The sequence below is a fragment of the Amblyomma americanum genome, chromosome 11 (genome assembly GCF_052857255.1).
Source record: "Amblyomma americanum isolate KBUSLIRL-KWMA chromosome 11, ASM5285725v1, whole genome shotgun sequence".
Classification (NCBI taxonomy): domain Eukaryota; kingdom Metazoa; phylum Arthropoda; class Arachnida; order Ixodida; family Ixodidae; genus Amblyomma; species Amblyomma americanum.
Window position 1 is genome coordinate 35,238,182 of NC_135507.1, and position 18,852 is coordinate 35,257,033.

The 18,852-nt window shown below is 48.5% G+C and overlaps 1 protein-coding gene across 4 annotated transcripts in view; it reads left to right on the plus strand.

Moving 5' to 3' along the window:
* The window catches only part of dnc (phosphodiesterase dunce), a 699,755-nt gene that overhangs the window by 92,965 nt on the left and 587,938 nt on the right, over nt 1–18,852 (plus strand). The window contains exon 1 of one of the 4 annotated variants that reach the window (XM_077643095.1): nt 17,844–18,587. The exons of 1 other annotated variant lie outside the window; for it this stretch is intronic. The gene's annotated coding sequence lies outside the window, so the exon portion shown is untranslated. Of the gene's footprint in view, nt 1–17,843; nt 18,588–18,852 lie in introns of those variants that run through there. 2 more of the 4 variants (XM_077643096.1, XM_077643093.1) reach the window with 2 other exon arrangements.

The window sequence follows — 18,852 nt, forward strand, 5'->3', positions numbered from 1 at the left end:
TCTTCAAGCGTCCGGCTTTTTCCACATGGCTGCTTAAATTACTTGGGAAACTGATTACACTTATGATCCCCTTACCTTCTAAAGTGATATCAATATCATACGTAATTGGCGCAACAGCCTCTCGGAAATGCCAGTGCGAAAGATGACATTTTATCTCTCGGAGGTTGATTATGGGGACATCTACTTGTTTATAACTGCTTATTTTTCTGCAACAGCCTATGTCGCACACTTTGAGTACTGGAATGGTATTTAGTTGCTATTGGGGAAAGGAAATGGCACAGTATTTGTCTCGAGTCATGGTGGACACTTCAAAGACGCCGCGAGAGATGGGAGGGAAGGGGAGTGAAATAAGAGAGAAAGAGGTGGCGTCGTGGAGAGCTGAGGAATAATTTCCACCACCTCGGGATCTTTAACGTGCATTGACATTGCGCAGCACACGGGCGACTTTTGCGTTTCGCCTCCATCGAAACTCGGCCGCGGCGGTGGGGTTCGAACCCGGGTGCTCATTCTTAGCAGTCGAGCGCTGTAACCACTCAGCCACCGCGGCGCGTGGAACGGTTTCGACAAGCTCAGGCTTCAGCAATGTCAGCTTAAATGAAGGAAGCGGTTATCAAAATGTAGAAGGTGTCGTAACTTCATTGCTCTGGGTGTGCACCTAAACCACGTTGTGAGGGATGGAAGAAAGTGAAAGAGATGGTAGGAAAAATTGCACGCCTGCACCTGATGTCTCGAAACCTATAAAGAAAACTGTGCGGAAAGAAGAAAAAATACGCTAGACATTTGTGCCCTCTATTCATTCATACATTAAATCCGTTTTTCTAAGTGCATCAGAAGATACAAGGTTGTGTCTCAGCAGAATAATATCAGCAATCTTTGCAGGTAGGCGGTGTATCTTTTAACGAAAACCTCCGCGTAAGCCTTTGTGAAGTGTCCCTTTTTATGTCTGCATTGAGGGCTACATTTTTTTACTATATCCGTGTACTCGTAAATCTTGGAACACTGAGGACTTGATGCCCGAAAACACCCGTGATCAATTTCCGTTCAATCGCAATCTTTTCTCATGTGGAACAGTGGCGGCATCCTTGCCGTGTCTCTCTATACGAGTGGAAACAAACGAAAAAAACAAAAGAATGCTGTGAAAAATGACAGAGGGTCCCAATCGTTTCAGTCTTACGTGATTGAGCACCTTTTCTCGCACACTTTACCTATGGCAACGACGTCGACTTATCAGAGACGGCCCGAACATGACGCTCGCTGCCAACTTCCGGAAGTCCTGCCATCTTACTTCTTTGTTTGTTTACTTGATCGGCACAAAAAGTACAGCGGAGTGTCACCAACACCTCGGTCCATTTCTGCACGCTGATTCACCTTTTCCTGCTGATGCGGCGCTCTGGTCTCATTAGAATGACTTAGCCTGGCGCTACTGTCGAGCGCCCCTCAGCCGTGGGAAGGCGTAGGCAAGAACAGACCGAGCGAAGAACGCGATCGCAAACAGTTGCTTCATCTCTCCTGCCACTCGTTATCGCAGGGCCAGTCTTTTGTTGCGAGAGAGACGCCTGCATGGATCACTCCTGTACGCCGTCGCCCGTTCGGGAGTATTGTTGTCATTGGCCTCGTCAGCTACGTTCATCACTCGTCCCCCTCTGTCCCGACCCTCTCCTTCTCCCCCTCACCACCTCCTCTTTGTAGTCTTACGCGTACGCAAAGCAATTGTGACGTGTCCCCCCTTCCCCTGGAAAAATCCTCGCTTAGCGTGTTTTCTCTCTCTCTCTCTTTCTTTTGACCCGCCTTCTAGGAGAAGAGAAGACGATTGCTCGTCGGCGCGGGGCCGTCGGCAGTCGCGTACGATGGACGACGACGCAATCGTTCTGCCTGGCACCGCTGTCGCCGTCTGTCGAGACCGACAGGGTCATGCAAATACAGACGCAACCAAGCCCGCGTGCGACCATTGTTACGAGCTCCGTACGCCCTGTCCCGTTTAGTGCTGTGCAGCGTTGGGAGAGGCGCGGAGATTTGTCGCGTAACCCGGCGCAAAGTCGGTCGCATGTCAGGATTGGCATACAGCGGAACACTGGTAATCCAAACCCGCTTAATTCGTACTTCCGGTTTATCCGAACTGAGACTTGACTCTGATTATATTCAAGTGTTGGGAGCGGGGCCCGAATCAAGCTCCGCATTACTCGAGTAGATTTTCGGTCACCTTCAGGGTGGAATTTTCGGGGTTTCAATACATAGTTAATCGTGCGGCTTGTTGACAAAAGTTTATTCGGTAGTTACCACGGATGATCGGCGCACTTATTACGCGGTCGTTTTCCGATGGTTGAGAAGTGCGAACTGTTAGTTCTGATTTTATTCATTTTTCTTCGCTATCTTTCGTCGATGTTTTTGTTTGGCCTATTTCTTCTGTCGACAGTGACCGACAGTCTAGTGGTGAAATGGAATTAGGACTCTTGCTGCAAATTAGTACAGCCTAGGCTGAGCGCTAGACTGGGCTAATTGGAGTTCACCACGCAGGAGATGATTATAATTGATTATAGTGGTGGCGATGACTATTCCATGAACATGAGGCAAGAATAAACAGAGCAACCGCTCCGTACTCGTGGCCGTAAGCTGCGTTAATTACTGGAAATTGCACGAATTCCGATGCATCCGTGCAGGACCCTGCAGTCCAAAATCTTGTTTTGGGCTAATCGCTTCATTGCTTAATAAGTAGGAAAGTGGCACACAGAGGAAAATGATGCATTACCTTAGGCTGGCGTGTGTTTCTTTGTCTCTGTGTGCTGTGTATCAGAGTTATTATCAGAAGAAGGTTAATGATGTCAGCAAGCGCACAGTTCATCAGTCACTGTACAAAGGTAGATCCCAGAGCAAAATGAATAAGTGGACCTCCTGTGATGAATTAGAATCGAGAAATTAGCTTTAAAATAACAGTGCAACGAAACAAGCGAAGTGTTATCGATAAGATTAATAACTACTCCTTGCCTCGGTTTTGTGGCTTCCATAACTCATTAAGGACCCACTAGTTTTGAGCGTTCGGCACGTGGTTACGGGGCCTCCAGTGATACCAACGGGAGGCGACTGCACAGTATTAACTGGGGACAGAGCGTGTGCGTAGTGACATAAGGCGGGTGTGGGGCCGTTTCTTCGGCGCCGTATAGCGGCTAGCCCTTGTCGGTCTCCGCTGTCGACGAGCTGTCGTGTTCCCGTCTTGGAAATCCATGGCGCCGAAACCGGCTGCCGCGTCGCATTGAGGTGAGAGGGGTCGGGGGGGGGGGGGGGGGGGGAGGGGGGGAGAGGGGGAGAAGTCAGCACGCCCGCCTTGCGAGTAGATAGATGAACGGCTCCGAATGCAGCGTATAATGGTTGCCGCAGCCGAAGCAGCGGTTTGGAGAGGTGCTTGGGTGGCGACAAATGTATGCAAATGCGTGACGTTCTATAACTGCTGTCAAGGGCTGCCGAAATGCTGAAATGTGTTCATTGCTGGCTGCAGCTGCGGATGATAAGCGTCTTCGTTTACGTTTGAGCCGCGTTTATTGTCGTTGCGAAAAGTAAACGAGTAGAATGAGATCGATTCAGCTGCGCTGAGCGTTGTACTCTTCTGGCAAGAGGTGAACTTCTTTCTCATATGTTTGCGTTCGGATAATGATAGACCTGTCGGACGAAGGTTGGTGTGGGCTGCTACTCACAGTGGTCGGGAATGCTGTGGACTAAGAAATTTTTGGCAAGGAAGTTCACGGGAGAAAGCGACCTGCGGTGAATCTGCTTGAGAAAAAAATCACAGTGAATGGCTCTCCCTTATATCGGAACAGGCAATAGGGTACTCATGAAAACATTTCAATTTCACCTCTGTTATCAAGGAGAAGGAAACTGGGCAGTAATGCAAGATAGACTTCTACCTACTGCTCTGGGCTGTCAAATCTGCATCATTTTTCTCAAAATTTGTTTAACGAGTGGTCATCAAGAGGCCGCATTCTACGTGGGCAAGGCATATTTCTTTCAGGCTAATGTTGGAATTAAGGAATCAAGCTAAATCCGTGCTTCGAGCTGGGGATAAGATGTTTCCCGGTACCTTACTTTCTTGATTAAAGGCTGGCAGTTTAGTAATACGCGGTTCACCTGGTACGCGCTGAATTGGATCTGTTTTCATGATAACAAGAAAATAGTGACGTCATCGCTGGTGCATACCATCATTCTTGCTGGACCCTTCGCCAGCCAAACTATACCGCCGCAATCCCGCCGCTCATGTGCAGGTGATGGAACCTGTTGATTCCAAAAAATAAAGGCATTTAAGAAAAGAAGAAAACCGCAATTACAGCGCCCTCCAGGGGCCATCGCAGCAAAGGCAGCGGTGCCGTCAAGACAGAGATCAGCGCAAATAAAAAACAGGGGGTTAAGTTATCACAAAGAGTCTCGCTTGTGGCAGTTTATCACGACTCTCGCTTGTGGCAGTATAGTGTGATTTTGAGCGCTGTACCACTCAGTGTGCCGGAGCAGATTGTAAAAGAGAATACTTGAGGAAAAGATTGTATGCAGTAGCAGTGACGGATATGAATACAAGTAATTGCGAGAAGAAAGAGTGGGACGGATGATAACAGAATATAAACTTAGTTTGAGCCCACACCGAACTACAGTCTCCGAGGAATATTACATTTTTTACAATGTATCTTGGCCGCACACGGAGAGAAAGGATCAAAGAGGAGGAACTATGCGCACTGTTTTCACATATGTGCTGCTTAAATGTACCCTTTTTAACCTGGGGACTTGATTTTGTAGCAGCAAATATGTCCCGCTGTGAATGGCTACTCGGCTTGCATAACGCACAATCTCTATGCTGCAAGTCCTTCGGCACTCAAACTTGCACGGAACAGGCCTAAAGAACTGCCTCTGACATGTGTCGTTATCATTATTTTATCAGCCTGACTACGCTCACTGCAGGACAATTACCACTTCCATATATCTCCAGTTAACCCTGTACTGTGCCAGCTGCGGCACAGGACAACTTCTCGCAAACGTCTCAATCTCATATCCGCCCACCAAACTTTCCGCCGCCCCCTGCTGCGCTTGCCTTCTCTTGGGATCAACTCCGTTACCCTTAAGGACCAGCGCTTTTCTTGCCTTCGCATTACATTCCCTGCCCAAGCCCATTTATTCCTATTTATTTTGACTATGATGTCATTAAACCGTGTTCAATGCCTGACCCACTCGGCCCTTAATTCCATTCTAATCCCTTCCCCTTCTCTCCTGATGCTTCACGTCTTACTCCATGAGAAAACAAAAAAAGTGAAGTATCTCGCGTAACAAGAGATTTTTCAGTATAAAACGCTGCAGTGATATAGGTTACAGGAAATGAGAGAGTTCGTAATGCGCGTCGTCAGCATGACGAGTTTTAAATTCGTTGGGGGACATCGAAAACGCGAAAGACCGACCTGCTTTGAAAGAGCTACGCTTGGCATCGAAGTTTCAAATTTAACGTCCCTGAGTGACGTTTTGTACAGCGTGTAGCGCCTCTCGTAAGTGTCAGCGCATCGGCACGCGTATCGGCTTGCACATCCACTTTGCATATCTGCTCGTAGCATCGCTTCCGCAGTGAGCGTGAGACGCACTCATCCACTGCAGATCACGAGCGGAAACAATAAGTACAGAGCAGAGAACCAGAACTCGCTTGCTTAACGACACGGGTGGTCGGCCTGGTCGCAATCGCGTTGCCGCACTGGCTGCAAGAGCTCCACTAAGCTCTGCTCAGCGATTCCAGGGAGAAGGGGAGAGGATATACAAGTGGAGGGTAAAGGCTAGGGTGGAAGTTTTACAGTGAAGCTGTATACCTCTATTGTGGCTTGGTCTAGCTTTCACCAAGCACTACTCCTTCTTAATAGGTATGGCTGACAGCCCTGCATCCGTCATCTGCGGGTGTGATGACACTATAACCCACATTCTTTGTGAATGCCCTGCCTACAGCGCCGAAAGACAGTCTCTCTGCCGTGCACTCGAGCATCTCGACCTGCGCCCACTGACGGAAACGAAGATTCTCGGCCACTGGCCGCGGTGGTCGTTGGCGGTGAAGGCCTCCAAGGCACTTCTCCGCTTCTTGAGGACTTCTGGCCTGCACAATAGGCTGTGACTTTACTGAACGCGATGGCTTTACATAGTCACTTTAATTTCTGCAACTGTCTTTTCTCCTTCACCTTTTTCTACCCTTACCCTTTTTTCCCAGTGCAGGGTAGAAAACCGGCTATTCGTCTGGTTAACCTCCCTGCCTTTCCTCCTCCTCATCCTCCTACTGTATACATCTATCGTCCAAGGAAATTTTCGTGTCGTCGTAGTCATCAGCAAAAAACGCCAAGCTAAAAATTGAATGCTACTCCGAGTGGAAAAGTACCCAACACCATATAAATCGTGTATCACACTGATCATAAAGCAGTCGTAATGTAAAAAAAATTGAAAAAGAAAGGAGCAGAAATAAAAATAAAACTGAAAAACATGAAATAAATAAGAATAACTGAAGAAAAATGAGAAAGTAAAAATATATAAACGGTAAATTTCCTTTGAAAACAGGCATACAGCCCACAGCTCAGTATTCGTTTTCATTAAGAAAAAAACACAAAAGAAGCATCAAAACCCCATGATGAATGTTAAGGCGCGTGTGAGTAATGGGAACATCGTTTGACCAATGCAACTCAGCCAAAACCGCCATTCATGGTTCATGCGTTTATTGAACCTTAGAAATCAATATCTCTGCAGTTAGAAATGAAAATCTCAGTGTATATCAAACTGATCATAAAGCAGTCGTGAATGTCGTTGTCAAGTAATAAACTTTAATATAAGTACATTTCACTTGTCTCTGGTCTCACTCTTTGTAGAGCCACGTGGGCGAATTTTGAAGTGACGTCGCAATTTGTAATTGGGTGTTGTTTTCCAGCTTCGCTGTCCAACCACCTTCACAGCGTGGATTGGGGCCACAATTTTTTATTTACCTTTTTTAAGGAGCTTACTCCTTCAGCGACACGCATGTGTGTGTAGCCTGAGAAGTGATATAAGACGGACACAACACATGGTCGCGATGAACCGATGCACCACGTCCATGGCGCCGTGCGCTTGGTGTGCCTTGTTGACACTAATCACTTTGCACCAGTCGAAAAATTACAATCAGAATCGTGGTCGAAACGCGACAAAAATGTATTGACGTTCTGTCCTGAGGACAGGTTTTTTTGCAATATTACAATCTTTTTCTGTAGTAATGTTGCATTTTCCATTCTATTTTACCGTAGTTCTGTCGTTATGGCAACAGATTATGCAAAACAGAAAATTCGGCTCTTACTATAAATATTTTGGAAGTTACTACAAATGCTTCGACAAAAATACGGCATGAAATCTGTTGTAACGACAGGAAATTCTCTGTTGTGTTTTTCGCCCGCGCGTGGTTGTTCCTGACTTCACATGGTGACAACAACAGTTGATCGCTGTCGGTGATAGTGTGACCGACGACGTAGGACTGCCAGGCCACAGATATCTGCCTCCAATTCACGAACTTAATTAACGTCTAAGTGCCGCTAAAGTGGAGCAAATGTCGGCGAAGCAGTCGCAAAGCTAACCTCACCAGCAGGTTACAACTACCTCAACTAAACTCAACCGTTCTGCTGCAGCGTATGTTTCCAAACAGGCGTGATAGCCGCTCCGGATCTGCCCGTGATCTTGTTTACGCGCCTTGTGTGCTGCGTATAATTTCTCTTAATATATGTCATCAACCGACTTAAAATTCTGCTCTTGTAAACGTGAAGTCTGTTGATTGGTACTTAGCAATTTCAGCTTCAAATGTATGTCAGAGAACGTCGACGCTTCTTTTATTCTAAGCAGCCTAACGCTTATAGTGGTACCTGGGAACCCGGAATTTTTCAAATTGGGCACGCGACCTTAAATGCGCCATTTTTCAAGTTACCAGCATAGAGATTCATTACGCTACACATTTTTTTTTAATGTCCGCCAGATCTGTGCCGTACCTAGGCGTTTAGGAGATTCTGTACTCTGATAACACGTGGCTATAATCCATGCATATGCGATAAATGAGCGCCAACACATCATTTATAAGAGTCCTCGCGGAACACTAAAGGGCAGCTTAACTCGAGCGCTGTTTACCCTTGAGGGTATGTTGCAAAGTAATTTATTCGCCGGGCCTTTAAACTTATGTGCGTGTCATCCCAAATTCGGGGGTTCTGCCGTACGCGACACCTACAGTTATTAAAAGCTGCGTCGGGTACGCAATGCATGCATGGCAACAACGATTTGCAGTGCACGGGTAAATTACGAGCTCGCCGAGCACCGGTTTTTATCCCACGTAGGGTGCCAGAAATTTGTGCGGAGCTGACTCGCGTGCTCTCGGTTATATGTACCAGGATACTCGAGCGTGCAACTGAGTGAATCTCTTTTTTTTTCTTTTTTTTCTTTTTCATGGTGGCTTAATTCCAGGGTTCTGCACTGGTCTTTCTCAAAACACCCTGCCAGGTTTAATTACGGGGAATCATTAAGCATCTCTCTACTCATCGCAATGGCACCGTCACCCACCTCCTCTATCACTGCGGACCAGACACAGGGTTGACAGCGTGCTACGTTTATCGCACAGGCCACTCCCTCAGGCTCTTTAGAAGGCATCCTGCATTGCCTTTCAAGCGCGGAGGGTTTTGTTGTTGCTGCTGCTGTTGCTGCTGTTTTTTTTTCTCGCTGATTTCTCCTCCTGTATTTTACCCTGGGAATACGTGCGAGCAAGTTCCATAATTGTCTCTAAATGCTTCCTTTCCCCAAGTCTTCAGGACTTGCTTAGCGCCGGCGGCGTTAGACCTCATGCATATTTAACAAGCCGGTGGGAACGCTGGCAATGCCTGCCACCAATTATATTGCCGAGTTCGGTTCGTATTTCATCATCCCCGAATTTCGTGTTTGGAATTCCTTATCTAAGTTGCCGCGATAGATAAGCTGGTACGACATGGCACCCCTGAGCACGAGCATAGAATTGATTCATCGTTCCAAGTATATCTTAAAAGGAATAGTGTTTGATTCTGCTTCAAGTTCTTAAAAAATATAGGCAATACGTAGTTAGCGAACTCGTGTAGCCAGGTCAACAGCCAGGCAGACCTCTCCTGTTTCATTAAAATCTCTCTTCTCCTCCTCCTCCTCCCTTGGTAAAGCAAGAAAATGGTGGTATGGTATGGTATGGTATGGTATGGTATGGTATGGTATGGTATGGTATGGTATGTAGAATTTAGCGTCCCCAAGCGACACATTTGGTTACCAGAGAGGCTGTTGTGGAGAGCTCCGGATTAATTTGAGTCACCTGGGTTTCTCTAACGTGTGATCAAAACTCTTCGATCCGGCTCATCTGCACTCACTATACATTTACGGCAGTATTGCCCTTATTCTTCAACAACCACTTGAAGAATTTTTCTCCAATTGGTTGATTGTTCTTTCGTTCTGCAGAGACCGGTGCACTTTCTTTATTGTGTTCGTCGTTATATTTTGTTTCTTTGCTTGTATGTTTTACGCAATCCAATGAACTACGCTCAAGCTTCAAAACAGTTCCTGCCGCCGCGGTGGCTTAGTGGTTATGGCGCTCGCCTGCTCACCATAAAGACGCGGGTTAGATTCCGGGCGCATCGGTCGAATTTCGATGGAGGCGAAATTCTAGAGGCCTGTGTACTGCGCGATTTCAGAGCACGTTAAAGAGCCACAGGTGGTCTAAATCTTCGGGGCCCTTCACTATGCCGTCTCTCATAGCCTGAGTCTCTTTAGGGCGTTAAACCCTCCAAAACTATAAACCAATCAAAACAGTTCCTCTCTGCGTTAGAGAATTTTTGACGCATATTTGTATCTGATTCGAATAAGAAAGGTTCATTGTCTTGCAGCGCTGGTAATCTCTACTAGTTTCTGTAGCGAAAGAGAAAAAAAAAATACCGATATTAATAGTTTTTCGTTCCAGTGGCGATCTGTTATTAGAAGCCCTCTTATTAGAAGCACCTCTTATTAGAAGCGGCATAATAGGTGCGGATTTCGCGGGCGCATGGTTTACAAGTCTCGACTTTGCACAGAGTTAACGCAAGATATGTCAAATGACGGGCGGGTAATTTTGTACTCACCATCGTCATCGTCAGCCATGTTGTCCGTAGAAGCGGAAGAAGGCAATTCCCTTTATCTTCGCGTCCCTGCCCTTTACTGCAGCATTCTAGGGCCCTGTATTAAGTGTCACTAAATGCGTACAGCATTTTTTAAGAATCGCTCGTGATTGTTCCTGGTCCGACTGGTGACCAATCGCTCTGAGACGCTAGTTAATCGTGAACTCATTTTACACGCAAAGTGCCTAAAGCTTCATAAAGTTTTTCTTCTAAGTTAGGTGCCTTCAGATGTAGAATTTTCAAATCTGCACTCGTTACCTTAGACTCGTTCTTAGGCTCGCCGTGGCTTTGCTTTCGTTAGCTTGTCGTTTATTATAGCGTTAGGTGATCAGTTGACAAGCTAGGTGCATGCGTCGATAACGAGTCGAATACAGATGAAAAAGGAGCTGAAAGAAGTAATGAGAATGATTCGCTTCCGATGTGAGCGGTCACCAGCATGCACATATTACGCCAGTTCCTTTATCTTCGTGGTTTCATTGTGATCTTTTAAGCACTGTCGTTCTTACTTGGGGTTTGAATAATGCAGCTAAAGTAAGTGAATAATGAATAGAGTTATTTCGGAGGCAATGAGTCGCTCGGGACTCTTTCGTTAAGCGTCTTCAACCAAACTCTAACCTGATGGATTCCGTGAAGCGGTTTCATTGCGGAGTATTTTATACGCCACGGTACAAAGCCAGAGTTAGGAGCTTTCATCCCCCCCTCCCCCCCCTCCTTGCCTTGGGAATAGTGTGCGATTATTCTGCGCATTGAGTTCCGTTCGTGGTCTTCATCAGCCACATCGCTAAACGATTCTGATTTGGTAAAGGGGCCTGTCTCATCTACTTCTGGGCAGAGACCCTGGTAATAGTTGGGATTTTCTTTTTATGCTTTATTTAAACACACTTGAATTCGACCCTGTTCGCCTATTTCACGAGTTCGAGTTCGGACCCGACTTCGGCCTGCACTGCCTGGTTAACCTCTTCATGCGGCGACTGCTATAGTTGCTATCTTTTCCCCGGGGCTTATGTCCAAACCATTTGAAACGGTCTACGCGCACTATACGGACAATACGTACGAAAAAGTTGGAATTCTTACGGACTCCTTTTTACTTTACGCACGTTATATGAAAATCATGCGGAAACTATTGGGAAAGAGTGTGGAAAGCATACGCATAATATACAGAAAGCGTACGAAGTTTTATTTTTTTTTCCGCTTATTACGGACTCTACGTTCCCCAAATTGTCTACACACTATACGGACAATGCATCAGAAAAGTTGGCATTCCTACGAACTCCTTACGACTTTATACACATTATAAAGAAATCATGTGGAAACCATTCGGAAAAATGCGGAAAGCATATGCAAATTATATAAAAAGCGTTCCAAGTTTTATTGTTTTTCCATTTAGTACGGACCCCATATTCTCTTAATTCTCTATAAGCGGCTCATACGCAACGTTGCACTAACGCTGCCAGATGAAAGCGCACTCCGAATACGTGTTTTTTTTCCTTTTTTCAATATAATTGTCTTCAGCCTTCTACAAATTTCATATTGTAGCTATATTTGGGCACATTGTGATTGGTCGCTTAAAAAAAGCCGTGGCGGACCGCGTACATGATTTTACTCGGGACCAGTTTTACGAATTCACACTCCACTGGACTACCCCGACTGCCCATACTTCGGAGCGATCCTGCGTTTTAGCGAGGTAGTGCTAGAGGTTTGTTTGCTGTGTAATCCGTTCCCACGCACAGGGCTATTATCTTCCAAGGACCTGAAGTAATGCATTCCTCAAAATCAAGTCTTCGGAACAAACGTCGGAGAGCCTTACGATTGGAATTCACAGCCGAAGTCAGCCATGCGGAGCATCTTCGGGCGGATTTTCTTCGGACGACAGAACGCGAGGTCCCCTTCTTCCTACTGCATTCGGGATCTACTGGGCTTAGGTCGATGAGGAAAATTGGCAAAGACATTATCCTTCTTTAAAACTACTCGCGCTGAAATTTCGGGCCCTTATGAGATGCTATTATGACTGCGGTCTGGTATGGAAGCGTGCGCTGCAGCATTGAGCCTGAAAAAGGCTAAAGTAGCGCCACCGGAGTTAGTGCAGTCCGAGTATATGGAAACGGAGGTAACATGTAAAGCGATATTTCTTGTCTCTCGTGGTGGTGGTGGTGGTAGTGGTTTTATTAAAAATAATAGTAAAAAGGAAGGAAAAGATTTTTGCTAGCCCCGGCATCTGCCATCGATACTGAAGCACCTTAGCTGGGGCAGCGGAAATAAAGGACAGCAGGCAGAATGGAGAAATGAAATGAAAGAGGTGAGGGGACAGGAAGAGAGGATAGGGGGAGAAGTAGTATGTACAAACTATTTACACAATAAGAAATGTGTCCAGGTTGTGCGCGTGATTAGTTCATTTTAGAGGAATTAAATCACACACGCGCACAGCACTGTGTTGGTTACAACTGTAGTGGGGCGTCCAGTTATTAATCGTTCAAGGCAGAACTCGTGGAGCATTCGGTCACTGCGTGTAACTACCTGACGGAGAACAGACGGGACGTCAAGACCGCGTGTTCGAGGAATGCACAGAGGCTCACCAAAGGCTAACTTTAACCGGTAATTCAGCTCGACTGGCTATAGATATTGTTATACAGAACTAATACCCGAAACGTAGCGCGACTTATTCATATCACAAGCTATTTCTCCAAACGGCACACCTGATTTCAATAGGAAGTGAAAACTCAGTCAAATTTTTCTTACATGGTACGGCGATCACTGCAAAGCTGGAGGATACATGTTGAAGATCCAAATCAGCTCCAGCATCGACGCCGGTCTTTCCACTTGCCCCGAAAAGTGCTGAACGCATCCGCCCGGGGCATATGCAACCCTTCGAATCTGTCTCTCGTGCATGGTGACGGATAAACGCTTGTTCTTGTTCTTGTAGCGATAAAGCACTATTCCGATGGGTAAACCCCGAGCAATATCTAGCTATGTTTGTGGGTTTTCGATATTCGTGGCTTTGTGCCAAGGGATAGATATCAATAAAAATAAATCAAATAAATATCCGTGACTGGTATTCGAACCCGCGGAGGCGCCAAGAGATGAGCCTCGCTGGACACTGCGCGATAGCTCTAGGCTATCGCCGCGGCTACTGCTACGGCTACTGCTGTTGCTGATAGGAAGAAAGAAAAGGAAAGAGCACGGGGCTGCCTACTGGCTCAAGCCGAGCCACACTCGCTACCGCGTGCTGAAAGTAGGAGACTTAAAGGATAGGAGAGCAAAGATAGAAAGAAAAGGCGCCGCGCGCTAATATGCCCCGCGCCGATCCCGGAGGCAGTGCAATACCGGGCCGACCCGTGCCAGAGTTCTTCAAGCCAAGCACACCGCCATATTCCGAAATTAATTTTAATACCTTGGGTCCAGGGACCCGTAGCAGGTATTAAATCAGGTATCAGGCATTGATGAAACGAAGCCCAACATCGCCGCGGCCGTGCATGCCTCGTTTTAAACTTCAGCACAGTGCACACTCTCGCGATGACTATTGCACGTTGTCTTCGTCATCAACTAAAAATTTATCGAACTAATGTTCGTGCCTTGAGCTATTTGGCGGTAGCGACCGGGAGATGGCCGCTACATGCGTTGGCGTGGACAACGATGTAGCAGAAACTCGGCACTAGATCAATACGCTTTGGCGCTGATTACACTACAGCAGAAACGCGGCCCTGGAGCCTAGGCCGCCGGCGCCAATTGGGTAAATTGACATTGACGATGAAAATGGTGAAGACGCGCACAACTGGCTTCCTGGGTCAGTGGACACCTCTCTCGCGCTTTCAGGTACGCGGCGGTGGCGTCCACGTGCAAAAAACGGCTTTCATACATTATTTCGTGCTTAGCAATGCTAAGCAGCCAGCAGCTTTTTTTTTTTTCCTGTGCGCTGGGAGTTCAGTGGCTTTCACCAACCGCAGGTGGTTCGCAGTGCTCTATGCATTGTCATTTCTGTGTCGTCAGAGGAGTATTTCCCCCCAAAAGTAGGCTGGCGCTGAGAGCTTATTGTTTATTGGGGTTTAACGGCTCAAAGGCGACTCACGCTATCAGGGACTCCGTACTGAAAGGTTGCGAAAATTTCGACCACCTGGGGTTCTTTAACGTGCACTGATATCGAACAGGACACGGGCCTCTGGAGTTTCACCTTCATCCGGAGTCGACCACCGCGGCCGGGATCGAACCCGCGTCTTTCAGGTCAGCAGCCGAGCACCATATCCACTGAACCAGGGCGGCTGCTGAGAGCAAAGTCATGCTCACGCCCTTGTGGGCAGAATGCGGTTATGTTTTGCGGGGTTTGTTTTTTTTCCCCCACTTCTCGATGGACACCTCAACTGCGCCGTGAGTGAAGGGAATAAGGTTGGAAGTAAAGAACGAAACAGAGAAATAGACACTGAAGTGGAGGACTCCGGAATAATTTCGACCGCCTAGGTTTCGTTACCGTGCACTTACACCGCATTTCCCATGCGGCCTGTTCTGCGATTCTTGCAGCCATGAACTGTGTCGTGCAGAAATGGAATGCAGGTAATGACCGCACATTGTCTGGGGCCTGCGAGGGTGCAACCAATCCCCGTAAGTTCGCGTCCGTCTGGCCTCAACGAACAACACGCCTAAGCGAGGCAGACGGCCCTGCAACTTATCTCTGTTGTGGCGGAGGCGGTGTTTATTCAGCAGAAAAAAAAAAATAGGGAGGGGTGTCGTCCACCTCGACTGCATCGCACAAGGCTGGCTTATCTCGAAGCGGTGTTAATACGGCATAGTAATATGCGTGCGGAGGCAATCTGTCACTGCTGGACGGAACACTGCCGGGAAGCGCAATATGTGTGGAGATGTGGGCGAGTTTGTGCGTGGTGGATAATGTGGTAGATTTGTCCAGTGATGTAGGAAAAACATTCGGAGCTCTGGCTATGCATAGAAAAAGGGGCCAGCTTCGACAGCACGCCGTCAGTGGGGCTGTTTAGAAAGGAAGTAGGTCGTTTTTGAGAATAAGAATGTACCAGGTGAATGCTTGGTACTTTTTTATGTTTGTAAAACGATAGCTACTTCTGGCACACTTTATCGATGGTGCAGCGTCGCCTCATACACGGAAACGCCGACTGGCGGAACAAGTGTAACGTTACACGTGACGTCACATTCGTTTCACCTGTCCACGTTTGGGACAGGTGTACACCTAAATGTTTTTACGTCTGAGGGAGCATATTTATGCGGGGCGAGAACAACCATGAAGAACAAAAAGAATGGAGGGGAGAGGGGTGGGGAGTTTTCTCGACTTCCACTGCCATCAATGCACCATGACACAAGAGGAAGCTTTTGGACGCGGAAAGACGGTTTGGATGAAATTCAAGGCACAGAGCCTGCCTCGCTTCTCGGTGGACACCTCAACCACGCCGTGAGAGAAATAAGGACGGTGGGAGTGAAAGAGTGAGGGAAAGTATAAAGTATAGGCTGCGTTCAACGGCAGGGCACCGACGTCGTCGACTAAAGAGATCTGGTGTCATGGGAGTGTGAGGTGCGTGACAATCCGCTCAGACACTCATGCTCCGTGAGGGACGGATGCTCGCTTAGCACCCGCTGAATTCCGCGGCTTACCCACTCAGGATACGCACTGGTGAGATTTTATACGACAGCAGTAGCATTGTGCCGCCGCGGTGGCTAAGTGGTTATGGCACTCGGCTGCTGACCCGAAAGACGTGGGTTCGATCCCGGCTTCGGCGGTCGAATTTCGATGGAGGCGAAATTCTAGAGGCCCGTGTGCTGTGCGATGTCAGTGCACGTTAAAGAACCCCAGGCGGTCGAGATTTCCGGAGCCCTTCACTACGGCGTCTCTCATAGCCTCAGTCGCTTTGGGACGTTAAAACCCCATAAACTAAAAATAAACTAAACTATAGCCTATTTGCGAACGTGGCACTCCTTCTTTGGCACCGAAAGCTTCGTGACCACTTCTCGCGTCATCCCAGTATTTCGGATTGCAAGCGCAGAAATAAACTTTGGAAAATAAATAAACCTTTATTTGATTTGATTTAATACATGCTGCTTCATAGCCGGCGCCGCGATCACCCAAAGCCCTGCGAGCTGTGCGCGCGCGCCGCTAGCAGCATTGCCCGCTGCTGCAGCCGCACCGCTCATTGTTCCGTGTGCTCGATTCACGTCGACCCGGCCGAGCGGCGACAGGTGAGAGGTAGCGGCCAGCTGTGTGTTCTTCTTCTTTTGTTTTTCATCTTCTTGGTCTCTTCACTCTTTCTGGGCGCTCGGCCCGCGTGCGGAACGAGCCGCCGAAGGCAGCGTCCCTTCCACGCCGCCTTCTCTCTCGCTCTCTTTTTCTCTGCGCCTGTTTTCTTTTCTCTTCTGCCTTCCTTTTTTTTTTTTGCGTGAAACAAGAAAGGAACAGAGCTCGCCGCGGCCGGTTGCTCAGCTGTTTCCTACCCCTCCCTACCCTCCCCGCAGTCAGCACGCGCCGCCGTCGACGCTTCATCGGCAGCTCCAGACGCGCAAACGGTGACGGCCCGAAGAAGAAACACCGATGCCGCCGAAGGAAACGCGGCGAGGGTGAGGGAGCGTTTGGCTTTCTGCGATTGCTTGCACGCTGAACGAAAAACAAGAATTTTTTAGCGCCTTTGATGGTGGGGGAGAGGGGGGGGGGTATTTCTTTTATTGTTCTTGTTCATGTTATTGCGCTGAGTGCGAGTCCTTGCATATAGAGGAGAAAAAACTTAAATGCGCAGACGCGTACCCACCGCGGTGGCTTATTGCATAGCGCGTTCGGCTACTGAGCCGGAGTACCCGGGTTCAAACCCGACCGCGGCGGCCCCGTTTCGATGGAGATGAAACGCAAAAGGCGCCCGTGTGCTGTGTGATGCCAGTGTCTGTTGAAGATCCCCAGGTGGTCGAAACTATTCCGGAGCCCTCCACTACGGCACCTCTTTCTTCCTTTCTTCTATCAGTCCCTCCTTTATCCCTTCTCTTACGGCGCCGTTCAGGTGTCGGCCGAGATGTTAGACAGTTACTGCGCCATTTCGTTCCCCAAAAACCGATTTAATCGCGCATATCTCGGTGGAATTGTGCGAACCAAAGTTGTGTGGTACTAAATCGCTTGACGCAAGTCCTGAATGCGGCAAGATTTGGAAAATATAAGAATTTGAAAATAAAAGAAGTGCTCGTGGCGTCTGCTTTAAAAATAGGCGTGGTCGTCTGATCGCTGACGTCACTTTGACTGCAGCCGCCGTCGCCTCCTGCTCCTAACCGCCGCTGAATCCTGATCGGCGATGTGTTTAGCGAGTTCGATCCAGTAGAGGTCGAGCATTCCTTTGCCGAAGCGTCAGAACAACGGGCTGGGAAAACTCGCCGAGCGACCTCTTCCGAGCGAAATATCGCGTTCCACGAACCCTCTTCCTCCTCACTGTCTCTCTCCGCATCTACAATATCTGTACTAATACAGCGCTGCTCAGCGCTTCGCGTGTACCTTCCCTCATCTCGTCCTGAACGCTCCTTCTCCACATCGGTCTCAACTCGCGGCGCGCGCGCGCGCGCGTTCTCGAATTTGCCGCGTCTGGCTGGCTGGCGCGAGGAGTGTAGGGGGGAGGGGGAGGGACACATCGGCGCGGTCTTGCCCTCTCTCTCTTTCTCTCTCTCCTTCTTTCTCTCGCCTCCTCCGCGTGCTCCCTCGCGGCCACTGATGCAGCGGGAGGAGTGCGTCCCAGACGCGGTTCAGTCGGCAAGCAGTGCGCCTCTGTGTGAAGTAGACCACCATCGCTTGGGCGAGGGTCGGCGACGCTTCGTCACCTCGCCGCAGTGTCGTGCAGTGAAGTCGCCCTCCCGCGAGTCCTTTGAAGGCAGCGGTCAGCTTCGACGCGCTCCCCGCCTTCTTCCACCTATCGGCAGAAGAAAAAAAAAAAGTGCCTGGTGTCTCGTCGAGTGGGAAGTGTGTATTGTTTCGTCGTGAAGGTTCGACCGCCTGCAAAACCACGGAGTGTTTGTGCGCAAGTGTTGGTGCGTGTTTTTTTTTTTCGTTTAGTGAGGGCGACGTAGCAGCGGTGTCTGCGACGATTATCTCCGCGCGGTCGCGCAAGCGAGGAAAGTCGCGGCGACTCTCTGTCGTAGCGTCGTGTTCGTCATCGGCGTTAGCTAAAGCGAGTGTGTCTGCAGCCTAGTATCTCCGGTCTCTCGACCGAGGTTCGAACCCATCGTCTGTGTCGGTGTTCGGTGTTCGCCTCTCTTCAGCCCCTGGTCCAGCGGGGCTGGAGTTTGTGTTACAACCTCACAATGACGCTTCGAGACTTCCGACGACATTAGCAGCACCAGTCACGATGTCGGCGCGCTCGTCAGCCGTGGCGACTGCCTCTGCTCCATCTGCTGCCGCTTCTTGCAGCCGGCCTTTTGTTGTCGCCTTCGTCGGCACAGCTTGACACTTGGAACGTACGTGCTGACGCTGTTTCTCCTTTTGTTCTGCCTTCCTGCATATCATTTCTTTCTTCATTTCTTCGCGCGGGGAGTTCTTGCGTTGTTCCCCGTATTCAGTCCTCGTGGACTTTTATTGCCGCAGCTTGTGTTTACGAGGAAAGCCGGGTGTTTTTTCTTTGTGTGCTTTTTTCAATTCTGTCCCCTACTCCAACACTAACGTCGTCGATCTGAGTAAGTGCACTGCATAGAAGAACTCGTTCGTTGACGACTTCAGTCCTTT